General features: G+C 39.7%; 1 pseudogene across 1 annotated transcript; it reads right to left on the bottom strand.

Annotated features, from left to right (window-relative positions):
• Positions 1-21187: 21187 nt before the first annotated feature.
• Positions 21188-21780, bottom strand: LOC104662865 (annotated as a pseudogene). Its single transcript, XR_748051.2, has one exon. The product of XR_748051.2 is annotated as a 60S ribosomal protein L22 pseudogene (transcript).
• Between the last annotated feature and the right edge of the window lie 235 nt (positions 21781-22015).

Here is a 22015-nt window from a genome sequence, read left to right as displayed (position 1 = left end):
ACAGACATGCCCAGAAGAATGACCTGTGAAGAAACACAGATGACCTTCGTCTATGGCCAAGTCCAGAAGCCTGGAACAGATCCTTCTCTGAACAGTCCCAGAAGGAACTAACCCTGCTGACTCCTTGATTTCAGACTCCTACCCTCCAGAATGTTTAAGCCACTGAGTTTGTGGTATTTTATTATGACAGCCTTAGCAAACTGATACTACCACTGAGAGGAGCCCTGATGCTAGTCGCTTCACATTTTGTCTTTTCATTGTCTATAATTTTGAAAAAATTAGTTTGAAAAGTGTATCTTGAGCTTTGTAGTCTTCTCTTACTACCTGTCTACATGCATCTGCTATTTATTTTACTTTTCTCTGCTAAAAGTTTTGCTTTCTTCATGATTGTATGATGGTGTCACCACTTCTAGGTTTCCTGTAAACTCCCCCTTCTTTCTTAGTTTGACTCTTCAGGTTTTCCTTTCAATTTCGTCTCATATTCGAATTTCCATTTTGTAATTTATACTCTTTGCTATTCGTTTCTCCTCTAGATGAGTTCCATCAACTGCAGATCCAGAATTCTTATTTTCTTTGTTTTTCACTCTGCAACTTATCTGAATGTTCTCACCCCATGTCATTCTTCTTCTAACAATGGCAAAGCTTTTGAAACAAATACACTCTTGATTACTTTCTTTGGTAAATATGAAGATTGTTTCCTTTCACCCTATCACAACCTGAAGTCCATTAAAAGTCTGTAAATGTGGCCAGACATGGTGGCTCACGCTGGTAATCCTAGCACTTTGGGAGGTGGGGTGGGCAGATCATTTGAGGTCAGGAGTTTGAAACCAGCTTAGCCAACATGGTGAAACCCTGTCTCTACTAAAAATACAAAATTTAGCTGGACATGGTGGTGGGCACCTGTAATCCCAGGTACTGGGGAGGCTGAGGCCGGAGAATCGCTTGAACCTAGGAGAGGGAGGTTACAATGAGCAGAGATCACACCACCGCACTCCAGCCTGGGTGAAAGAGCGAAACTCCATCTCAAAAAAAAAAAAAAAAAAAAGTTTGTAAATGTAATTGACCCTTGAACAACATGAATTTGAACTGTGTGGGCCCCTTATATGCAGATTTTCTTATACCTGTGCCACCCTTGAGAAAACAAAACCAATCCCTCCTCTTCCTCCTCCTCCTTAGCCTACTCAAAGTGAAGATGACATGGATAAAGACTTTTATGATGATTCACTTCCACTTAATGAATAGAAATGCATTTTCTCTTCCTTGTAATTTTCTTATTAACATTTTCTTTCTCTTTCTCTTGCTTAGTTAATTGTTAAGAATATAGTACACAATATATTTAACATACAAAATATGTGTTTATCGACTGCTTGTGTTATCAGTAAAGCTTCCTGTTAACAGTAGACTATTAGTAGTTAAGTTTTTAGAGAGTCAAAAATTAAATGTGGATTTTTTTCCACCTCCATCACCCCTGAGACAGCAGGAACAACCTCTCCTCTTCCTCCTTCTCCTCAACCTACTCAACATGAAGATGACAAGGATCAAAACGTTAAGACCTTTATGATGATCCACTTCCACTCAATGAATAGTAAATATATTTTCTCTTTCTTATGATTTTCTCAGCAATGCTTTCTTTTCTTTAGCAAACTTACTTTTTTGTAAGAATATAGTATATAATATATATAACACAAAAGTAGCCATTACTCAACTGTTTATGCCATCAGTAAGGCTTTCAATCAAGAGTAGGGTATTAAATTTGGGAGAAGTCAAAAGTTATACATGTATTTTTGACTACGAGTAGGGTCAGTGCTCCTAACCCCTGCGTTGTTCAAGGGTCAACTGTAATCTACATCTCTTCTGGAAACCCCTTCTTAGGGTCTATATTCCTTTGTTTTTGGACCCTTTTAATTTTGATTCCCACCCTTGAAGGTAACATCACTGTGACTAATTTCCTTCATCTCCCTTCCTCCTTACCTATTTAAAAAAATTAAATTTTTAAAATAGAGACAGGGTCTTGCTATGTTGCCCAGGCTGGTCTCAAACTCCTGGGCTCAAGTGATCTTCTTACCTTGGCCTCCCAAAGTGCTAGGATTATAGGCATAAGCCACTGCAACCAGCCCTCCTTGTCTTTTTAATGATAAATTCTTCAGCATTTTGCATAGGGATTTCCTCTTTGTGATTAGTGTTTCTCGTGAATATTGTCTTGTATTGTCTTCCCCAGTTACCCTCATGAAAATTAATAGACAAAACCCAGTAAAACCACATGTCTTTTGGGGGCCATCTCACAGTTGTTTCAGTTTTTCACTTTTCATTGACTACTACTGGTTTCATGCCAACATAGATGGTCAAGCAAGTCAGCATGATGAGCCATAAATGCTACATAGTAAAAACAAAACTCTTCAGTGTGATATAATAACATTTAAAAATAATTACAAAGATCATCACCTCACTTAATATTTACCTCATGAGAAGCTTACAGTGGCTTTTTGTTAGTTTTTTTCTATCCTGAAGAATATTGAAATCATCATAGGAAAAATAGCTTTAAAAACTGTTATACTTTGAGCCTATATTTTACTTAAATGCTGTCAAACTTCTATGAAAGCATCGCAGGCATCACAGTAAAAACCAACAGCCTTGGGAGGCTATTAATAATTTAGTATCTCAAGTTCATATGGGAATGTTAATCCCACTTGCTGAAGAAGAGTTCAGTGTGAATCACTGTGATTAAGACCTTGTAACTGTGGAGATGCAGAAGTGTGAAAATATGCTATTATAGACATATTGAGTATAAAATCCAAATATACCAACTAAATAGATTGTGAATATGCATCCCTGATGAATATTCCTTGAAGGCCTTACTTTAAAAGTTAAACTCTGCCTGTAATCCCAGCACTTTGGGAGGCTGAGGTGGGTGGATGATCGGAGGTCAGGAGTTCAAGACCAGCCTGGCTAACATGGTGAAACCCAGTTTCCACTAAAAATACAAAAAATTAGCCAGGCGTGGTGGTGCGCGCCTGTAATCCCAGCTACTCGGGAGGCTGAAGCAGGAGAATCACTTGAACCTGGCAGGCAGCGGTTGCAGTGAGCTGAGATCACTCCATTGCACTCCAGCATGGGCAACAAGAGCGAAACTCCATCTCGAAAAAAAAAAAAAAAGAAAAAGTGGGAATGTTATCCAAACATTCCACTTTTTTGGTGCTTCTGAGACTATCTGGTAGGCTAATAGTAGCAGCTTTAACTATCTTAGGGTTGAGCTAGCTAATCCAAAAATGTAATCTTTCAAATACTCAATAGTGGTTATAATTTAAAAGAAATGATGGTATCATTCCATAAACTTTTGACAGAGAAAAAAGGACAGACTTGGAGCAAGGGCAGATGGTCTGGAGAAGTGGAAGCATAGACTTTGAGGTTGCCTTGGGATAGTTGTGCATTTTTGCATACCACATGTGCCTCTGAGACTAGAGAGACCCCTTGCTCTTCAATGCTGTGTTTGGGTAGCATCCACAGTGTTGTTGAAAATTGTGCTTCATTGAGGCGTGTGCCTTTTGGCCTCTCTTCCTTCCAGTTGTTATGACTGTCCTTTTACTCCTCACTCATTTATTGATGAACTTTATGCTGGTCTAGTAGTGATTCTCTCATGTAGTTCCTGATATCATACATAAATACATGACCTGGCGGGGTGCAATAGCTCACGCCTGTAATCCCAGCACTTTGGGAGGCTGAGGCAGGCAGATCACCTGAGGTCAGGAGTTTGAGACCAGCCTAGCAAACATGGCAAAACCCAGTCTCTACTAAAAGTACAAAAATTATCCGGGCGTGGTGGTGGGTGCCTGTAGTCCCAGCTACTCAGGAGGCTGAGGTGGGAGAATCGCTTAAACCCGGGAGGCAGAGGTTGCAGTGAGCCGAGATGGCACCACTGCACTCCAGCCTGAGCAAGAGAACATCTTTAAGATGCTGGATGTCACTGCAAATGCCTGCACTTTTGGCTGGTCTCTTTCTTGGTGCCTTGATACTTTAATCACATTATGTATTTAAAAAACAAAACAAAACAAGGCCTAAGAGAGGGGAGTCATGCCTAAATTGGCAGGTCCTAAAACACTTCTTCCCATCCTTTGGAGCTCAGGTTAAATGTCATTTCCTCAAGAAAACCTTTCTTGTATCTGTGGGACTATGCCAAGTCCTCCACTGTATGCTTCCAAATTCATGAGACTGTTAATTAATATCTGACTTTTCTACCAGAATGTCAACTCTGAAAGGGTAGAAACTGTATCTGTAAGGCTCACCATTGTACCTCCAGAGGTCTGTACAGTGTTTTCTTAGGCTGGGTGCTTGATAAATGATCGTTGAATGAACAAATAAACGAGTGAATTAATAAAAGAGTTTATTATCTACCTTTCTAACTAGTAGTATTAGAAATCTGGAATCATGGAAGCCAGGCATGGTGGCCCGTGTCTGTAATCCCAGCTACTTGGGAGACTGAGGCGGGAGGATCAAAAGTTGGAGCCCAAAAGTTGGAGACCAACCTGGACAACATAGCAAGATTATAAGACCCTGTCTCAAAAAAAAAAAAAAAAAAAGGAAGGAAGAAAGAATCATCATCTGAAAATCATTCTAATTTCTTGATAATAGCTGATTTATACTTAAAAATATTTTATTCAGCTTTTGGTGAAATTCAGGAGGATACCCAAAAGAGAAAATGGCATTAAAATAGAGATAATTTCTTTGACAATAATGGCTATTAAACATAATCATTAAAAAGTACTTTTTCTCTTTCATTCCTTTTCTGTTAGTGATATATGTTAGAGGTGCTTACAGCAAGAGTGTTAAACCCTGTGTGTGTGTGCATGCTGCGTGTGTGTGTGTATGTGCTGTGTGTGTGTGTGTGTCTGATGCAGTCCTTTTCAGAGTCCATTTGTAATATAGCCTGGGCTTGGTGGTTGTGGTCACTGTTTGCAAAATCTGCTGTTCTGTGTCTTTTCTCCCCACATTCACAATGACTCATTTTCTCCCAGGTGGCGAGATTGCTTCACAGCAGGGCACGCTTATTGCCACATGGCCTGATTTTGTGCTTAATGTTCCCTCCATGCATCTTGTTCTGTTTCTGCTCTCTGCTTGACAAATGCCTACTCAGCTGGTCACCCCTTAAAAAGTGGGCTGCCTTAAGCATGACAGCAGGGCTTCTGAATAAGCTGCATTCCAGACTGGTGCTGAAGACCTTGCCTGCTTTAGGGAAGAAAAGTGCAAATTTAAACCTGACCTTGAATTCCTAAATGGCATTCTGGGAGTAAACAAAATGACTAGGTATTTTTGCAGCACGTAAACTCTCTCATGAATACCAGTCAGTGCACTCTAACAGACAATTTATTTAATGAGTTTTTGCGTCACCCAGTCCAGCCGTGTTTCTTTACCCTGTGTACAGCACCCAGCACCACACCTAGGTTGCGAAAAATTCACCTTGGCTAGTTTTAAATTGTGCCTTACCATCTGTTTCTGCCCATAACTCCTGGCTCATTTCCCTTTTAAGAAATCTCCCTTTCAGCCCTTGCATTTGACTTATCTGTTTTTGTTATTCTTGTGCTAACAACTTGGATTCTGTATTTAAGAGAGTTTCTCTCTCTCTCTCTTTTGTTTATGCTGCTTTCGTCTATGCTGGGTAATTAATTGCCTCACTGGCTGGAACTACCTTTTGTATAGATGCCACTGACTGCTGCCTCCACTGGGTTCTACCCAGTCCCCTAAACCTAGAGGACTCTCTCTCTCTCTTTTGTTTATGCTGCTTTTGTCTATGCTGGGTAGAGAGATGGCAGGCCAGATTAGTTTTATTTATTTTTCAATAATTTTTTTAAACAAAACAAGACACAATTTTCTTGGTGGTTGACAATTTAGGACGAATGAGTTTTGAGTGTGAGTAAATTTGGGATGTTCACTCTACAGTGAAAGACTGTGAGCTGTCATGATTTTATTTTTAGAGCTGGTGAGTTCAACATTACAAATGAGAACCTGCATGTTCAAACATTTGTATGAAAATGTTAATTTTTAGGAAGGTTTTGCTGTTGTTTTTGTTGTTGTTGTTATTTAAGTAGATGGGTGATGTGTTTAAATTGTAATGAGTTGACAAATTGACCACTTAGATGTTGAAGGTCCATCAAGCTGACCTCACCTATGACTCATTTTTAGTGCTCCTTGCCCTGGGTATAATCTGTGACTCTCTTTAACCGCTCCTGTTTTGATTAAGGAAATAAAGACTGTTTCCCTTATTTTGCTACCGAGTATATTCTTATGTCGACTTTGCCACTCACATTGCCATTTCCATTGCCATAAGGGTATCTATCAAAGCAGAGGTTGTTTTATAACTTCTTGTAATAAGGAGAACCTTATGCCTGATTGGTGGTTTTTTTGATACATGAAATGTTCTCAAGATTGTCCTGAAATGCCTTATTTGTTGTCATTCTAGTTACACAAGTAATCAGCCTTGAGCTGCACATTATTTTAATGAAGAGATTTGGTTTATTCCCTTTTCTTTCTTTTGTTCCCCCCCTCTCAGGTGTTTAGAACTACAAAAGATTTGTTTTTCTAATTGCTTAGTTGCAGTTAGGTGGAACCTACATATTATTTCTTTTTCTGCTGCAGAATTTTTATCATGTGGAATTAAGCAAGTACCTTGCCTTAGTCCATTTTTTCTTGCTTATAACAGAATACCTGAAACTGGATAATTTATAGAGAAAATGCTTTTATTTCTTACAGTTCTGGAGACTGAGGAGCTCAAGGTTGAGGGGCCTCATCTGGTGGGAGCCTTCTTGCTGGTGGAGACTCTGAAGAGTTCCAAAGTCGTGTGGGGAATCATATGGTAGGGACTGAAGATGTTTGTTGAGGTCTCTCTTTCTCTTTTTATAAAACCACTGGTTCCCTGCCCACAATAACTCATTAATTCATTAACACATTAATCCATAATGTGACATTATGGTGGCTTTATAATTAGGGGGATTATAAACTTATTCCCCAATGTGACATTATTGAGAGGTGGGGCCTTTAAAAGGTGGTTGAATCATGAGGACAGACCCATAGAGCGTGGGTTAATGAGTCTGTCCTCATGATTCAACCACCTTTTAAAGGCCCCACCTCTCAATAATGTCACATTGGCGATTAAGTTTCAACATGAGTTTTTGAAGGGACATTCAAACCACAGCATAACCATTAAATATACCCACGAAATAGCTTTTTAAAAATTTGACTGTGACCTAGCATTTGCAAATGCTTAATTAAATATTTTTATACAATTACACATTGTGAGTAGTTCCCTCTCCTTTAAATTCAGGTACAGCTTAATTGTGAAAACAGGGTGGGTGCTATTTAGAAGCCCATGGTCCTAGAGAAGTTCTTAATATTCAGCTCTAACCTTCAAATATCCTTTAGATTGATAGCATTTAGAGGCATTTAGTTTGAGTTCAATGAGGTTAGAATCATAGAAAAAACATAAAATTTTTACTCACTAATCAATTCAGAAACTGCATATTTTAGATCCCTCTGGAGAATTAATTAAATATTCAGTTATTTTAAAATTGAATTGGTGAAGGAGTAATTTGATTAAATAACACTTTGCTATAAGAGACACTCTAAAACTTCAGTCTAGAATACATCATGTAGGAGGAGGTGTAATAAGCAGTCTCTCACCTTCAGGTTTCTGAGTTTCTCCAGATGTCTCCTGTGCTCATTTCTTCCCCTGGTAATTATATTAGCATTTGGGAAAAGATGATCTGGTGGAGAGGATGTAGAGCTGTACACAGCATGATGACATTGTCAGAGTGGAAATTTCACAGACGAGACTTTAGTTGGACTTTAAGATTTTGCTCTGTGACCTCTTTACAGATTCCTTTCTCAGTGTCATAGCTTGGATCTGCTAAATGGATACAGTTGAGTAAAGGGTATCAATTTATGAGCCAAAAAAACCCTCCTGGTAACCTATTAGACTAGACAGATGATTTTTTTTTTCTATGTAAAAAGTGTTCTATGCAGAAAAGATTGTATACAGAAATATTTAGATTCATTCTCCATGTGGATGTGAACAAGGTGACAATATGACTTTCTAACACTTGTGCCCTCATAGAAACATCAATTTAAACAACTATCTATGCATAACACTATTTTCACAAGAGCTAAGGAAACGGGGTGAGAGATTATAGCACCTGGGAATAGCACAGAAATAAGAAAAGATGCATTGAAGAAGGTAGGAAAGATAGTTTTATATCACCTGCGTCACCCCTCCCCCAACCCCAGGCATCACAGCTTGGAGAGAGGTACCCTCTGTGTGGGTAAAGGAGAGGAATGTGAGCATCAGCCTTTGCCTTTGCCCAACACTGGGACAGATCCACTAAAACCCAATGTTGGGTGAGTCCCCACGACTTTAGACTCCAGGTTAGTATCCATGAACTGAGCCTCCAGGCCTGCCCAGCACCGGGGTAGATCCTGCAGCCCCAGCCTCCAGGTTTGCCTGGCAGACTCAGTTTCTAGGCACACACCAACAAGAGGCTAACCCTGGTGGCCCCTGGTTCCCAACAGCCTCCAGCACTGAACTGGCCCTCGCATCCTTGAACTTCGTCTTCCCCACTGCTAGTTTAGCACCCCTGGCCTCACGATCCAGGTCTGCCTAGAGTCAGATTGTTCCCTGCAGCCCTACCCTCTAGGCTAGCACCTGTGCCCCCATAATCCAACAGTCCCAGGGTCCAGCAGACCCATCCCAGTATACCACAGTGCTGAGCCAGTGCCCATGAATCAAGCTTCCAGGACCACCCCTCTGAACTCAGGTTTCATGTAAACCCCCATGGTCCCAGGACCCAGGCCAGTCTTGCAGAAGTAGCTTTAGGCCAGCACCTGCATACCCATCTTCCAAACTGGCCCCCTCAAGCCCATGCTCCAGACCAGCACCTGGGATCCTAGGTTCAAGATGGCCCTGGTGGAACCAGGCTCCATGTCTGACCCAGCACTACACTACTTCCAGTCTCTAGGCTGGTCCTTATCGATCAAGGCTCCAGAAGGCACAGGATACGGACCCACTCCAGTAGATTCCAGTGCCAGACTGGCCCCTATGGAGTGAGGCTCCAGGACCACCCTTGCAGATATAGACTCCAGGGCAGGCCCACCTCCATGAACTCAGGCTCCAGGATCATCCCTGCAGACACAGACCCCAGGGCAGCCCCTGTGGACCCACACCCACCCCTATAAACTCAGGCTCCAGGCCTACCCCAGTGCAGGGGCATAGACCACAGGTCAACCCCATGGACACAGGCTTCAGGCTCAATCTTGTGGATCTGAGATATAGGTCTGTGCACCTGCTGACCCAGACACTAGGCAAGCCTGCCCAGGGACCATGCCAGATGGCCTGCCCAGAATCTCTAGGTGGGCTAACTACTGAAGGTCTTTCCCAGAAAAAGCCAGTTTGCAAAAACTGGAATAAGCCACCACTCTTCAAATGCACAGACACCAACATACAGCCACAAGGTTCAAGAACAATCAGGGGAATATGACTGTAGTCAGAGGAGAAAAAAGAAATAAAGCTCATGGGATTTTTGAGACAGCACCAAAAGAACAAATATTTGAATTATATGAGTTTAAGGAGAAGAGAAAGTCCAAGGTCCAGAAAGCCTATTTTAAAAACTAATTGCAGAAAACTTTCCAAATCTAAGGAAAGACATAAATATCCAGTTATAGGAAGATCAGAAGTCTTCAATTGGATTCAATTCAAATAAGACTACACTAAGACATGTAATCAAACTGTCAAATATCAAAGATACAGAGAGGAACCTGGAAACAGCAAAAGAAGTAAATAACACATAAGGAAGTTCCAGTAAGGCTAGCAGTGGACTTCTCAGAAAAAACCTGACAGTCAGGAGAGAGTGGAATAACATATTCAAAGTGCTAAAAGAAAAAAATTGCCTACCAAGAATACGATATCTGTCTAAGTTATCCCTCAGAAATGAAGGCAAGATACTTCCTCAGACAAAGTTTGAGGGAGTTTATTGTCACCAATCTTGTCTTACAAGAAATGCTAAAGAGAATTCTTCAAGCTGAAAGACAATGATGCTAATTATAACACAAAAATGTATGCAAGAACAAAACTCACTGACAAAAGTAAGAACACAGTCAAATTCAAAATACTCTAATACTGTAATGGTGGTATGTAAATCATTTATATCTTTGGTAAAAAGGTTGAAAGACAAAACTAATAATAGCTGCAATAATTTGTTAGTGATACACAATATAAAAAGATGAAAATGTGACATCAAAATACAAAATGGAGGGAAGATGGCGGATAGAAGACAGGGCTAACATGCAGCTCTCACTTGGATGAACAGAATAATATGCGGAGACTCACACAGTAGACTTTTGCTCCAGGAACCACTGCAGGAGCATACCAGGAAAACTGAATGAAATCTCAGATCCTTTGAAAGAAGCAGCAAGCCGCTGCAAATTCTGAGACAGGTGAAAAATTGAGTTCTCAAAGTGTGAGAGGAGGAAAACCTGCCTCTGAATACACATCCCCACTGCAGAACCGAAAATACAGATTATGGGAGACGGATTTAACCTTACCTAGAGTTGGAACAAATCAGGCGTAAAATACAAAAGTAGCAGTAGTGGGAAGAGCCTTGTAGGCACTCCTATTCTCCAGCTCAAGCCCAGAGACATTATCTCTGACTTTATCTCACAGGGGCTCTCAAGGAAGGCAGGTGGTGGAATATGGGAGGGGTCACGTGGTGAATGAAGCTTCCAATGGAACTTTGCAATAATTTAAGCTGGGCACAAGCTCTCTTGAGCACAATTTGGGGATGAACAAGAAAAGCGACAGAAAGGAAAGCAAGAGATGCAGCGAGGCATGGCCCATCAGCAGGGAACCATATAGGCTGGGGCTAAGTCTCAGTCTCTCCCTGCAGGCTGCCTGGAGATAAACTTGGTGCTGTTAGTGGGGCACCGCAGGAGTGAGACTGGTCACGTAAACTCTGTGGGAGCTGGGTGAGGCCTATTGCTATTGGCTTCCCCAAACTTCCCTGGCAACAATTCCCTCTGGAACATAACCCCATTGGCCTAAGAGCCACCCCTCCATCCCCAACAGTGGCCAAGGCAAGCCCCACCCAAGGAGAGTCTGAGCTCAGACCTGCCTAATCCTGCCCCTGTCTGATGGTATTTCTCTACCTCCCACGATAGCCCATCACAAAAGACATAAACTCTTGGGAGCTTTATGAACCCACTCATCACCCTGAGAAACCCGAATACATATTCTGGCCAATTTAGAGCAAGCTTATATCTCCCTTCTACTATTGCAGCTGGTGCTGTCTCAAAAGTGCCACCTCCTGGCTGGAGGCCAATCAACTTAAGACATTATAGCAACTCATGACAGAGTAACCCTGCTCCAAGGAAAGAGAAAACGGCGGCTAATTACACTGCCTGCAACATCTTGGCTAACCAGTGGTCCTGAGTCTTTCCACGTGACCACTTCACTTTTAACATAACCAGCATTTGAGAAAGACAGTACGCAAAACATACCTACAACCAACGACTATCACAGAGTCTCATTCAATCCCCTGCCACCTCCACCAGAGCAGGTGCTGATATTCATGGCTGACAGACCTGAAGATGGATCGCAGCACAGGACTCTTTACAGACATTTGCCAACACCAGGCAGGGTCTGGGAGCCACACTGGGTGGCTAGATCCAATAGAGCAATAACAATCACTGCAGTCTTGCTCTCAAGGAGCCCCATCGCTAGGGGAAAGGGGAGTGCACCACAGCAAGGGATCACCCCATGGGACAAAAAAAAAAATCTTAACAGCAGCTCTTGAGTTCCAGATTTTGCACTCAACTAGTCTACCCAAATGAGGAGAAATCTGAAAAGCAACTCTGGTAATATGACAAAACAAGGTTCTATAACACTCCCAGAAGATTAATTAGCTCCCCAGTAATGAATCCAAACCAAGAAGAAATCTCAGAATTGCCAGATAAATAATTCAGAAGGTTGATTATTAAGCTACTCAAGAAGTTAGCAGAGAAAAGTGAAAACCAACTTAAATTAATTTAGAAAACAATACAGGATATGGACAAAAGATGCTCCAGATAAATAGATATCATAAATAAAAAACAATCACAACTTCTGGAAATGAAAGATGCACTTTGGGAAATACAAAATACACTGGAAAATTTCAACAATAGAGTCGAACAAGCAGAAGAAAGAACTTCAGAGCTCTAAGACAAGGCTTTTGAATTAACCCAGACACAAAGAAAAAAGAATTTAAAAAAATGAACAAAGCCTCCAAGAAATTTGGGATTATGTTAAATGGCCAAACCTAAGAACAATGAGTGTTCCTGAGGAAGAAGAGAAATCTAAAAGTTTAGAAAATATATTTGAGAGAATAATTGAGGAAAACTTCCCTGGCCTCACTAGAGAGCTAGATATTCAAATAAAAAAAGTTCAAAGAACACCTAGGAAATTCATCACAAAAAGATCATCACTCAGGCACACAGTCATCAGGTTATCTAAAGTAAAGACAAAGGAAAGAATCTTAAGAACTGTGAAGCAAAAGCATCAGATAACGTATAAAGGAAAACCTATCAGATTAATGGCAGATTCCTTAACAGAAACTCTACAAGCCACAAGGGATTGGGGCCCTACCCTTAGCTTCCTCAAATGAAATAATTGTCAGCCAAGAATTTTGTATCCAGAAAAACTAAGCTTCATAAATTAAGGAGAGATAAAGTCTTTTTCGGAAAAACAAATGCTGAGAGAATTTGCCACTACCAAGTCAGCCCTATAAAAATTTATAAACTGAAAACAAAACTTTGAAATACACCAAACTAGAACCTCTTTAAAGCATAAATCTCACAGGGCCTATAAAACAATAACACAATGAACAAGCAGATATTTAGCCAACAATGAGAATGATGTATAAAATAGTACCTCACATCTCAATACTAACATTGAATGTAAATGGCCTAAATGCTCCACTTGAAAGATACAGACTAGCAGAATGGATGAAAATCCACCAACTAAGTACCTTATCTGCTGTCTTCAAGATACTCACCTAATGCATAGGGACTCACATAAATTTAAGGTAAAGGGGTGGAAAAAGATATTTGCATGCAAATGAAAACCAAAAGTGAGCAGGAATTGCTATTTTTATATCAGACAAAATAGACTTTAATTCAACAACAGGTAAAAAAGACAAAGAGAGATATTACATAACGATAAAAGGAGTAGTCCAACAGGAAAACATCACAATCCTAAATATATATGCACCTGACATGGAAGCTCCAAAATTTATTAAACAATTATTACTAGATATGACAAATGAGATAGATGGCAACACAATAATAGTGGGGGACTTCAATGCTCTGCTGACAGCACTAGACAGGTCATCAAGACAGAACATCAGTAAAGAAACAATGGACTTAAACTATACCCTAGAACAAATGAACTTAACAGGTATATACAGAACATTCTACCCAACAGTTGCAGAATAGCCATTCTTCTCATCAGTGCATGGAACATTCTCTATGACAGACCATACAATAGGCCACAAAACAAGTCTCAATGAATTTAAGAAAACTGAAATTATATCAAGTATCCTCTCAGACCACAGTAGAATAAAATTGGAAATTAACTCCAAAAGAAACCCTCACAACTATATAAATACAAGGAAATTAAATAATCTGCTCCTGAATGATCTTTGAGTCATCAGTGAAATCAAGATGGAAATTAAAAAATTATTTGAACAATGATAGTGACACAACTTATCAAAACCTCTTGGAAACAGCAAAAGTGGTGCTAAAAGGAAAGTTCATAGTATTAAATGCCTACGTCAAAAAGTCTGAAAGAGCACAAATAGACAATCTAAGGTCACACCTCAAGTAACTAGAGAAACAAGAACAAACCAAACCCAAACCCAGCAGAAGAAAAGAAATAACAAAAATCAGAGCAGAACTAAATGAAATTGAAACAAAAAATACAAAAGATAAATGAAACAAAAAGCTGGTTCTTTGAAAAGATAAATAAAATTGATAAACCAAATTAATAGACCAAAAAAAAAAAAAAAAAAAAAAAAGAAGAAGAAAGAAGACCCAAATAAGCTCAATTAAAATGAAATGGGAGATATTAGGACCAAAACCACAGAAATACAAAAGATCATTCAAGGCTACCATGAACACCTTTGTCCACACATATTAGAAAATCTAGAGGAGATGGATAAATTATTGGAAATATACAACCTTCTTAGATTAAATCAGGAAGAAATAGAAACTCTGAACAGTCCAATAACAAGTAACAAGGTTAAAACAGTAATTTAAAAATTGCTAACAAAGAAGTCAAGGACCAGATGGATTAACAGCTGAATTATTTCAGATATTCACAGAAGAATTGGTACCAATATTCCTGAAACTATTGCAAAAGACAGAGAAAGAGGGAATCGTCTTTAAATCATTCTATGAAGCCAGTATCACCCTAATACCGAAAATCAGGAAAGGACAAAAAATGAAAACCACAGACCAATATCCCTGATGAGCATAGATGCAAAAATCCTCAACAAAATACCAGCTAACCAAATCTAACAGCATATCAGAAAGATTATCCACCATATATTAAACCAGGGATAGTTTAATATATGCAAGTCAATAAATGTGACACATAAACAGAATTAAAAACAAAAATCATATGGTTATTTCAATAGATGCAGAAAAAGCATTTGACAAAATCCAGCATCACTATATGACTAAAATCTTCAGCAAAATTGGCATAGAAGGGACATACTTCAAGGTAATAAAAGCCATTTGTGACAAAGCCACAGCCAATGTTACACTGACTGGGTAAAAGCTAAAAGCATTCCTTCTGAGAACAAGACAAGGATGCCCACTTTCATCACTTCTATTCAAATAGTACTGGAAGCCCCAGCCAGAGCAATCAGGCAAGAGAAAGACATAAAGGGCATCCAAATCAGTAAAGAGAAAATCCAACTGTTGTTGTTCACCAATGATATGATCATATACCTAGAAAACTCTTAAGACCCATCCAAAGAGCTCCTACATCTGGTACATGAATTCAGTAAAGTTTCAGGGCACAAAATCAATATACACAAATCAGTAGCACTGCTATACACCAATAGTGACCAAGTTGAGAAACAACCAAGAACTCAACCCCTTTTACAACAACTACAAATAAAATAAAATATAAAATAAAATAAAGCAAAACAAAATAAAATACTTAGGAATATACCCAACCAAGGAGGTGAAAGACCTATATAAAGAAAACTATAAAACACTGCCAAATGAAATCATAGAGAACACAAACAAATGGAAACACATCCCATACTTATGGTGGGTAGAATAAATATTGTGAAAATGACCATACTGCCAAAAGCAATCTACAAATTCAATGCAATTCCCATCAACATACCATCATCATTCTTCACAGAACTAGAAAAAATAATCCTAACATTTATGTGGAACCAAAAAAAGAGCGTGCATAGGCAAAGCAAGACTGTATTAGTCCCTTTTTACGTTGCTTATAAAGACATATCCAAGACAGGGTAATTTATAAACAAAAAGATGTTTAATGGACTCACTGTTCCACGTGGCTGGGGAGGCCTCACAATCATGGTGGAAGGTGAAAGGCATGTCTTACATCATGGCAGAAAAGAAGTGACAGCCGAGTGGAAGGGATTTCCCCTTATAAAGCCATCAGACCTTGTGAGACTTATTCACTGCCACAAGAACAGTATGGGGGAACCACCCCCATGATTCAATTATCTCCCACTGGTCCCCATCACAACATGTGGGAATTATAGGAGCTACAATTCAAGATGAGATTTGGGTGGGGACACAGCCAAACCATATCAAAGACTAAGCAAAAAGAATGAGTCTGGAGGCATCACATTACCTGACTTCAAACTATACTACAAGGCTATACTATAGTTTGGTACTGGTATAAAAATAGGTACACAGACCAATGGAACGGAATAGAGAACCCAGAAATAAAGTCAGATAATTACAGCCAACTGATCTTTGACAAAGCAAACAAAAACATGAAGTAGGGAAAGGATACCCTTTTCAACAAAAGGTGCTGGCATAATTGGCCAACCACATGTAGAAGAACAAAGCTGGATCCTCATCTCTCACCTTATACAAAAATCAACACAAGATAGATGAAAGACTTAAATCTAATATCTGAAACCATAACAATTCTAGAAGATAACATCATAAAAACTCTTCTAGACATTGGCTTAGGCAAAGAGTTCATGATCAAGAACCCAAAAGCAAATGCAACAAAAACAAAGATAAATACATGGGACCTAATTAAACTAAAAAGCTTCTGCACAACAAAAGTAATAACAAGGTAAACAGACAACCTGCAGAGTAGGAGAAAATCTTCACAAACTATGCATCTGATAGAGGACTAATATCCAGAATCTACAAGGAACTCACACGAATCAGCAAAACAAAAACAAAAACAAAAAACAAAATAAAAACGAAAAAACAATCCCATCAGAAAGTGGGCAAGGGACATGAATAGACAATGCTCAAAAGAAGATACACAAATGGCCAAGAAACCTGTGAAACAATGCTCAACATCACTAATTATCAGGGAAATTCAAATCAAAACCACAATGAGACACCACCTTACTCCTGCAAGAATGGCCTTAATCAATAAATTTTAAAAAATAGATGTTGGCATGGATGTGGTGAAAAGGGAACACTTTTACACTGCTGGTGGGAATGCAAACTAGTAAAAACCACTATGGAAAGCAGTATGGAAGTTCCCCAAAAACTAAAAATAGAGCTATCATTTGATCCAGCAATCCCACGAATAGGTATCTTCCTACAGGAAAAGAGTCATTATATAAAAAAGACACTTGCACATGCATGTGTATAGCAGCACAATTTGCAATCACAAAAAATGAAACCACCCTAGATGCTCATTGACTGAGTGAATGAAGAAACTGTGATACACACACAGACACACACACACACACACACACACACACACACACACCCATGGAATACTACTCTGCCATGAAAAGGAATTAAGCAATGGCATTTGCAGCAACTTGGATGGAGTTGGAGACCATTATTCTAAGTGAAGTAACTCAGGAAGGAAAACCAAACATCGTCTGTTTTCACTTATATGTGGAAGCTAAGCTATGACAACATAAAGGCATAAGAATGATATAATGGACTTCGGGGACTTGGGGAGAAGGGTGGGAGGGAGGTGAGGAATAAAAGGCTACACATTGGGTACAGTGTGTACTGCTCGGGTGATGGATGTAGCAAAATCTCAGAAATCACCCACTCTTTAAAGAACTTTTCCATCCTACCAGACACCACCTGTTCCCCAAAACTATTGAAATAAAAATAAAAAAACAAAACCCACATGAAATGTGTGTGGGGAGAGTAAAAGTGTAGTGTTATTTTATGTAATCAACGTTAAGTTGTTATCTTCTTAAAATAACCTGTTATAGTTATAAGATGTTTTATGTAAGCCTCATAGTAACCAGAAATGATTAGAATTTTTTCCTTTTAGTTGATATCATAGACCTGTATTATTTTCCTTTGGTAATTTATTAAAGAATGAGAGTGTGCGTCAATTGATTGGCTTTAAAATGTGTAACTTCAGTAATAACAGGATGCTAAATATGTATCTATTAATCTATATGTTGATTACTCTTATTTATTAAATACATAGACTCAGGAAAACCTATATTTGATTTCATTTCCTTATCTAAACACTTTGGCTCTTACCTAAAAATTACTTTGACGATCATAATTATTTGCATTTGGGTATATTTATTATATGTCAGACTCTGGACTAAATGATTCAAAAGCATATTCCATTTCAACCTTACAATTTAGTAAAACCCATTTTGCAACTGAGCAAACGTGTATTGCCTAATGGTGATTCTCTATGACTATTTTAATGAGGGAATGCTTTGAGCTTGACTTGGCACTCTGAACCCCTAGCTGGCATAAGCCAGATGTGAAGTGTAGTGCAAGGACAGCCCCACTCAGCCTGATCCTGAAAGAGTGATGAAGGCAAGTCCTTCCAGTGGGAAGAACTCTGAACAGTATCTATCGACTAGCCATGAAGTCTGGAAAAAAGTGCAGCATGATGTAAGGATTTATACATATTATGATCAATGGGTAATGGTTTGGCTAGTGATTTGGTTTCTGATAATCATGAATTTTACCACTATCCCACACAATTTTGCTTCTGACCAAGAATTCACTTTGTAGTGAATCAAGGAAGGTAACGGGTTTACACTCAGTTATTTGTTGGTCTTCACATGTTTCCCATCACTCAAAAGCAGCTGACTTTGTTGAAATGTGTGTTAAAGACTTATTTGTAATACCAGCTGGGATATAACATTTTTCAAGGTGCTGTATACAGCTGATATCAACTGTATTTTCTTAGACCAACTTATGATGCTTCATCCAGTTTGAATACAGGTATCTTGGAACCAAGGAATAGAAATAATGATACCTAATGACCAATTTGAAATTTTTGCTTCTAATCTTTTGACCCTGGCTGCTGTTGGCTAGAACCTTAGCTACTCAAGGGATGGGTGTGTCTTCCAGGAAACAGAACAATGGTTCTACTGAATTGGAAACTACAACATGACCATTTTGGTCTCCTTATGCCATTGGAATAGAGGAATAGAGGACTTTGGTGTTGGTTGTGGTCACTGATCCTGAGCTTCAAAGTGAAAGTGGGCTTCTGTTGTGACATTGGGGGCATATTCTGAGGTATTTTCTTCTACTGCAACCAGAGGTGACATTGAATAGGGAGGGCTACTGCAATTCTATATAGGCAGAACCCCCCAAAGGACCTATATCCCTCAGAAATAAAGATTTGGGTGGCCTTACTGGGAAAAGAACTCTGAGCAGCAAAGGGGCTACGGAAGAGGAAATAAAATTGTAGCTATGGCCTAGTGACCAATTATAGATATAATGACCACTGATTTTCTTCCTATCTGTACTTCCTTCTTTGCTGTCAAATGTATAAATAACATCTCCTATCTGACCTCTTACTTTCTGAGCTCAGAACCTGATAGATATGGGTTAGATAGATACTTGAATGTTTGCTGTTTTTCTTTTTATTTCCTCTCTCTTTCCAAAACCGTAAGGGAGAGTTACTCATGTCACAATTTGGTTCGTTAGTTGGTGGATATCAAGATGAGATTGTTTTATAACTTAGAGGGATTAACATCATTCAGACAGCCTGGATTCCAGTTGGTGTGAGAACTGATGTCTTGTTTTCTGTTTGGGAGAGGGTTATTCGGTATATAAGGGTCATTGTGTTTTGTTAGGTGTGAACATTTTTTGGAAGTTTAATTAGGGGAAGAAGAATGTAGGCAAAGTTGGGTAGACATAGAGGTGAACTAGGAAAGATGTTTGCCTTTTTTTTTTTTTTTGGCTTTCCAATGTTGGAACCTCTTTCTTTTTTTCTTTTTTGAGACGGAGTCTCGTTCTGTCTCCCAGGCTGGAGTGGGTGGCGCAATCTCAGCTCTCTGCAAGCTCCGCCTCCCGGGTTCATGCCATTCTCCTGCTTCAGCCTCCCCAGCAGCTGGGTCTACAGGCGCCAGCCACCACTCCCGGCTAATTTTTTTTTTTTTTTTTTTTTGTATTTTTAGTAGACGCGGGGTTTCACCGTGTTAGCCAGGATGGTCTCGATCTCCTGACCTCGTGATCTGCCCGCCTCGGCCTCCCAAAGTGCTGGGATTACAGGCCTGAGCCACCACGTCCGGCCCGAACCTCTTTCTTATATGGAGGAAAACGTGCACTTTGTGAATCTCCATGGGACACTGCATCCTGCCTTCCACTAAAGAAGATACAAACGATCAGCTACTCCCTTTTCTCTGTTCCCCTGGCAGCCATGCTACAGGCATTGTGGTTGAGGCTTGGCCAGTCAGGTGCTCCCAGTGTTGAATGAGAATCTTAAGTAAGATAAACAAAATGCAGCGATCTTTTAGAATTCACTTCATGATGATGACACAGAGGGGATGGGAACAGCATCCAGTGTCCAGTGGCAGCAGAGTCTGACAGTGTGTGGGAGCAGCAATTCATACAGTGACACCCTAACCAGGCAGTTTCTGTGGCATAAACTTGCCCATGGCTCAGTGCGCTCTACCTCCCTTAATTCCCACCCATTTTCTCATCTCTACTGTTGATTCTATGAGCTTTCTAATATCCTTCCAATAAATTCCTCCTCTGCTGAAGTTTTCCAGTGTAATTCTTGCAACCAAGAACACTGACTGCTAAAAGTATATATTATCACCCCATTTTCAGCTGACAATTTGGGTCATTGAAAGGCTATATTGTGGGCCAATAGTCACACAGTAAATAGGGCTGAAATTTGAACCCAGATCTGCTTGATGCCAAGCTTGTATTCTAAACCACTACTCTGTTAAGTACCATTAGTTAAAAATAGGAAATACTACAAAGACTAGCTTCCTATGGTTTTTAGAGAATTATTTCTTAGCTTAAGGACACAAGGAATTTATATGGTAGGTTATCACCAACTAACTGTTGAGGCTACTGCTAGGAAAAACCACGTCGTGCTGATGAGCTCAGGGAGATGCCTGTGCCATCACTTTCAGCACAAAACCACTGCAGAAGTGTTTGCCAGTCATGGTTCTGTCGTTGTTTTTCTGGAGTCTAGACAGGGTGTTGCCTCCTACCTCTTTTCTGCTGGCTGGTGACCTTCCCTTTTTCATGCTTCCTGCTTTCTTCCCCACCTCCTCTAAAATGAGCTTCCCTTGTTGATTCCCACCACAGCCTTTTGTTTCTCTAGGAGAAACCTTAGATAATTATTCCTGCCCCCCTCCCAAAATATAATCCTGTTCTTTAAGGAGGGATTTTTTTTTTTTTTTTCATTCCTTTGGATTGAAAAAATGCTCCTTCGGTTCATGGTAGAGCCTAACTTTTAAAAGCCTTCTGAGAGGATGTTTCATGGTTAACTCTGGGGAGATGTTTCACTATCTGGCAGCCCTTCTCATCACCGACATTCAGTTTAAATCTCTCTGTCCTTAATTTTACCCCAATTTAGTCCTTCTACTCAGTCCAGTAATGACTCTGACTGTTGTTTACTCTGTGGACACTTTCCAATGACAATCACGTCCCCTCTTGGTCGCTACTCAGCAGAGCTGGGCATTTGAGAATCTTTTTTTTTTTTTTTTTTTTTTTGGTTCCCAAGTTTTATTCAAGAACTCATACAAAATATTCCGGATAAATGAAATTTAATCCTCATCTTCCTCCTCTTCTTCGTCCTGGTTAATCTGGAAGTAACGTAATTCTTAACTCTCTTTGCTGTTAGCAACTACGCGCAACCAGTCACGTAGATTATTCTTCTTCAAATATTTTTTGGTGAGATATTTCAAATACCATCTCCAAAAAAGGAGCACTGTGACAGTGCTCCACACCAACAAAGCAATCTCCACACCAACAAAGCAATCACCACCAAGTGTGAAGATGTCAATTCAACTGTCCACTTTTCCCTTTTGGAGAAAGGCACCTCAGATGTCACGGTGATCTTGCTCTTGCTCCTTTCGATGGTCACCACCCCTCCACCAAGGTTCCCAGCTTTTCCGTTCACTTTGATCCTTTCTTGCAAAAACTGCTCAAAATTGGCAGCATCCATGATTCCATCTTCTACAGGGTGGGTGCAATCAAGAGTGAACTTCAGAACCTGCTTCTTTTTTTTGCCCCCCTTCGCCACAAGTTTTTTCACTGGAGCCATGGCCGCAGCGGAATTAGAAAAAGCGAGAATCTTTTAATCATTTCTTTTTTTATGTCAGTCTTTTTGCCCTCTGAGTCATTTGTGCTCTCCTCTTAACTTCCTTCAGTTTGAGCTCAATTGGAAATATGATTAGCATATAGATTTTTCCTGCTTCTGGCAAGGATTTTTACACTGGAAAAAAGAGGCTATACATTTTGTAGAAAACTCAAGGTCTGACCCACCAAACTCCACTGTTGCCTTCCTGGACCAATA

Source organism: Rhinopithecus roxellana, chromosome 2, assembly GCF_007565055.1.
Source record: "Rhinopithecus roxellana isolate Shanxi Qingling chromosome 2, ASM756505v1, whole genome shotgun sequence".
Lineage (NCBI taxonomy): Eukaryota > Metazoa > Chordata > Mammalia > Primates > Cercopithecidae > Rhinopithecus > Rhinopithecus roxellana.
This window is presented reverse-complemented; position numbering and strand designations above follow the sequence as displayed.